The sequence below is a fragment of the Pteropus alecto genome, unplaced genomic scaffold, assembly GCF_000325575.1.
Source record: "Pteropus alecto unplaced genomic scaffold, ASM32557v1 scaffold157, whole genome shotgun sequence".
In the NCBI taxonomy this organism is placed as follows: Eukaryota; Metazoa; Chordata; class Mammalia; order Chiroptera; family Pteropodidae; genus Pteropus; species Pteropus alecto.
In genome coordinates this window covers 471,418-476,855 of record NW_006440626.1, presented here as the reverse complement: position 1 = coordinate 476,855, position 5,438 = coordinate 471,418, and positions in this window count along the sequence as shown.

Genomic DNA, 5,438 nt, shown 5'->3' with positions numbered 1-5,438 from the left:
CCCAATGCATGTGGGGTGCTATCTCATTATAATTTTATTTGCAATTCCCTACTGCTTAGTGACGTTAGGATCTTTTCACCTGCTCCTCGGCTATTTGCATGTCTTCTTTAGAGAAATGTCTGTTCAAGTCCTTTGTCCATTTTCGAATTAGGTTATTTGCTTTTTGTTGTTAAGTTTAGTTCTTCATTTTTCTGAACATTAGTAACTTATCGGATATACAATCTGCAAATATTTTCTCCTATGGGCTGCCTTTTTACTCTGTTGATGGTATCTTTTGATGCACGAAAATTTTAAATTTTCACGAAGTCCAAGGTATCTATTTTTTCTTTTGTTGCCTGTGCCGATGTGGCATTTTGAGAAGCCTAGGAGCATGAACTCAGGCACCAGAGGGTGAAGAGTCCCCAGGTGGTGCCATGATGGTCTGGAGCAGAGCCATCTCATAAATATTCCAATTCTTTATTTTAAACCCCGTGACACATGGTTGCTTTATTTTTACTTTATACTTTGGATTTCACATAGATGAAGCTAAATGTTCACTATTCTTATTGCTCTTTGTCTCTCTTTCACTTCAAATTGTCTTATTTATACTCTTGTATTTCCTTGAGCATGGGTCTGTTGGCAGTTCTTATTTATATTTTTTATTAATATAAACATATATTTTATATTTTTAAGTACATCGAAGATAGCATTCCACTACTTTAGTGTTTATTTAGCGTTAATTTTTAGTGTTTCTGTAGAGAACTCGGCAGAGTCAAATTCTCACTCCTTTGAAAATAAACCATTTTTTTCCTATGGCTTCTTATGAGACTTTGTCTTTGTCTTTTTCTGCAGTCCCTCCCCCTCCTCCTTCCCTCCCCCTTCTCTGTTATTCTTCTTTGTATTCATCGATGTTTTCGAGTTTGTGTTTTGGAATCTTTCATCGCTTTTGGCAAATTCTCGGCTATTATCTCGTATTGCTCCTGCCCTATTTCTCTCTCCTCTCCTTCTGTACACATGCAACTCTACTTACATGCGTTAGACTTTCTCAACGGATTCTGTGTCTCTTAGCTCTTCCTTATTTTTCATATTTTTATTTCTTTATGCTGGATTTCTTCTGCCCTTTCAGTTCATTTATTCTTTCTAGATCTCTCTAATGCACTATTAAATCTATCCACTACATTCTTACTGCTACTCTTTTTTAGTTCCAGAATTCCTACTTCTTTCTTTTATAAATATGCTATTTCATTTTTTACATTTCAATTCCTTGCTTAGACTTTCAAATGGTGTTTTGTTTCTTCGAACACGGCAAACATTGTTATTTCATGGTTTACATGTGATAATTCCAACATCTTTGTGGGTCGGTTTCTGTTGCTGGCTCCTCTCATAATGTCTTGTTTCCTTGGAGACCTAGTCATTTTTGTGCTAGTCACTATATTTGAGGAATTATAGGAAAAATTTGATGCCCAGGATGCCACTTTCCTCCAAAGATGGTTTTCATTTGCCTCTGCCACACGTCTAAATGAGCTATCATTCTGGGTTTGTCTTAATTGTAATTCGAGTGTCTTGGTTGCTTGGATCAACTAGGTGACGGGGAAATTGTGAAATATTTCATTCAGTATTTTTTAAAAGTTTTTCTCATTCAGGGTGTTGCTTTCAATAACCTAGCCTATCATTACTAAAAGTTAAACTTTTTCCATTTTCTGAAACTTCTTGGATAAGACCGAGATTCTATCTTTTCTTCATGTTTGGTAGAACTCACACATAAAACCAACTGGTCTCAGGTCATTTTTTGGGTGCTTCATCTTCTGGAATGTACTTCCACCTTTTGCCTGTCTAGCACTCATTCAAGATGCAGCTTAAATGTCTTCCCTAGTAAGTCTTTCTTCACTTCCCAGTCCCTCTACTCTTTGTTTATGCTTTCCTGATATTATTACATTGTGTCACCAGAATATGTTTATGTTTATGGATTCCTTTAATAGACCTGGAGCTGATTGATGGCTGAAATGTTATATTACTCAGCCTTGTAATACTAGGTTCTAATACAGTTCATGATAGGTGCTTGAAAAATCTTGGCTAAATTGAAATATGAAAATTAAGTTAAAAATGGATTGGTAGCAATCATAAGGAATTAATATACTAACTTTGCAAATTGTATAAAAATCATCCATCCCTACAATGCAACTATTACTAGTAACATCAAAATTATTGCCTCAACTATCAGCAGTCCATTGTCAGTCACTTACTACCAATTATTTCTTGAACCTAGCCCAAATTTCCTACCTCCTCTCTAGAGTTCCTAATTCGCCCAACTACCGAAGAGCTTTCTACTCCCTTGCCCGCTTTATCCCTCCTTCTTACTCGATTTTATAACATGAGTCGTTCAATGTTGACATTTATTGAGCTAAGCTAAATATATGACAGACCCTGAATTGACGTAGAGTATCTCATTGACTCTTCCCAACCACCCAATTAAGTATTATTACTACTCCATTTTACAAAGGGAAAAAAAAGTGTCTTAAAGAGATGGTTACCTGTCCAAGGTCAGGTGCTAAGCGATGAGAGCAGGATCTCCATCACCCAGGTTTGTCTGATTGCAGAGCTCATGCTGCTTACCAGAAGTTGGCAAACCTTTTTCATAAGGACAAAACCGTTAACATTGTAGGCTTTTTAGACCCTACAGTCTCTGCCATAACTACTCAGTTTTGCCACTGTGGCATCAAAGAAGTCCTCGACAATATGTAAGTGAATGGGACCATTTCCAACATCATTTATAAACAAAGATAGTGGGAGAGGTTTGGCTCATAGGCTGTAGTTTGCTCTTAACGACTACATTATTCTGTTATTATTTTCCTTCGTTCTCTAAGTTTTCAGTTCAACACATATTTATAGCATGGCTTCTAAGCACAGGTACTTGGACCTGGATGGGATGAAGACAAAGCCTCCGCCTTGAAGGACCTTAGATGCGGGAAGGTGATACGTCAACCCATCTGTAGCACAAGGCTGACTATGGAGAGGCAGTGCCGAGAGAGGTCTAAACTGACTAGAGCTCCTAATGATTGACACGTGACATTGTGGTGGCGCAGGTGGCAATGCCATGAGCTTTCCAGAGAGAGAATCGTAGGCGGAGACGGTAAGCAAGAATTTTTCTCTCCAATCGTCACTTCTTCCATTCTCTTTACCAGAATCCACTTGGTTCCTCTCCTTTTTCCAGGCCAAAACCCTATGCGCTTTGGTCCAAATCTTTTTGCCTGCACATCACCAACTTTCTCCCTTGCTTTCGTTCCGCCCCCCTTCCTTCTTTCTTTCTACTTCTTTTTACTTTTTGATTACAGTCATCGCCGATCCAGTTCTTCTGCAGTGGGTTCGAGACTCAAATTCATATCACAAATTTCCTCTGAATTTTAATTTAGGTCCATCAACGTGGTGGCACATTTATCTAAGGTAAACGATTATATAACATGACATAATATTAAAAAGTGCCTTTTAGCCCAAGTGAAATATTAACTTAGTTCTGTCAATTCAGTCAAGGTTGAAATCCTCTAGTTGATTCCAGATAGTCACATGCCTGCTGTTCGACCAATTTAACATCCTTCTGTTTGTCATACCTGCCTATACTCCTAGTCTGTCCCGTTAATGTCTTTTTTAATCTTGTTCCTTATACTTGTTTTCTTCTCCTCTTCCATCTTTCCTCTTTCTTGTACTTTTTTGATTGCTGTGCTCCCTCTTGGAGGCGTGTTATTTCCTTTCTCCTTTCTGAAAATATCATCTAAAAATATTCTTCGTTCATTAATTCAACTAATATTTATTGAACAATTACCACACAGTAGCCGCTTTTCTAGGTGCTAGAACACATTCTGGCAGTAAACCAAATAGATAAATAATGATAAACAAATGAGATAAGTAAAGTATGATATAGAAAGTGTTAAGAGCTGTGGGGAGAAGTTCCCAAGGAATTTTGGAGGTGTGTCACAGTTTTAAAGATTGATAAGCAAAATACTCATTAAGAGATCATTTGAGCAGAGTTGAAGGAAGTCAGGAAACCCTGTAAGTACTTGCTGGGAGTGTTGGCGATGTTCCACACCAAGGGACTAGCGCGTGCAAGGCCCTGAGGCAAGAGGGTACTACCGCTGGTGGAGTGCAATAGAAGGCCACTGTGGTCGAGACACCACGGAGAGGGCAGAGACGAGATGTGATCAGAAGCAGGGGAAGAGGGAAGCAGACTCTTCCAATGGAAAACTTCAGCTTACCCTGAGCAAAATGGAAATCTTTTAGGGGGTTTTGAGTACAGCAAAGTGTTGGCTTACATTTTTAAAGGATCCAGAATAGGCAAAAGAAGCCAATACAAAACAAAACAAAACAAAATCCAATCAGGATCATATTGCAATATTCCAGGTAATAAATGTGAGTATTATGGGGAATGTTTTCTGGAAGAATCAAAGTAGTTACCTTTGCTTCCCAATTGAGGGTAGAAAATTAAGGGGCAAGATCTTGATGCGTTACGGTACATTTTACTATCCCTGCTCCTCGAGGAAAAATTGGATTTTGCCTTGCTAGTCTAAGGATTGTTAAACATTTTGAATTGTCTGGAGCACTGCTAGGTAAACTGATGCCTGGCACATAGTGGGCACACAGGAATAGTTGCGGAAATGAAGGGTTATGTAGTCAGTTAAATGGTTGAGCGACTTGCTTGTGCGTGATTGTATCTCCTGCATACTCCGGCCGTGTTTATTATCGTGTCTTTAAATTTTATGTAGCAAAGAACATCAAAAGCGCCACCCTATAAACACATTCCTCTCTTCAAATAGAATCGTAGAGGGTACGTATTTACATATTTTAAGTGGTCCCACAGCAGTTTGTACCGTCCTCTGTCATAGTGGTTGTCAACAGCATTCAGTGTGATGTCGGCCTCTCTTTGTCATCCTCTGTGAGTTCCTTCAGGGTTGGGATCATCTCACCTAGCACTGAGCTTGGCAATAATGCTTGTTGAAAGTACACACGTGATTAAGGGCCGTGGGAAGAAAACGTGTGAGTTACCAACACCTGCCAGAGGACCTCGTGTGATTCCTGAAAAATATACTCATTCCCTTTGGAAAAAAGCTACTTTGTACCCCACCGCTGCAGCGTTTAGCTCCTGGATCGAACTGCGTTTTAGGCCCTTTGGTGGGCTGGGGTAACATATTCCCGCCCGGGCCGGGCGCCTGGCAAGTGACCCTGTGTGCTGGGCCTGAATGTCCAGGGGCAGCGGCCTGCACACTGGCGACAGGATGCTCGCGTTCCCAGAGGGTCCGAGTTGGGGGACTGACCAGTTAGACCGCAGGATCTGGTCTCCGGCCTTCTCCTCTGAGCGCCCCCGCAATAGCTCCGCACCGCATGCTCCATCCCCCCTGGGGGACCGGTCCCAGCACCCCCAACCCCTCGGGGTGCCCCTTGGTCCCGGGGTCCTCCTCTCCCGCCCGACA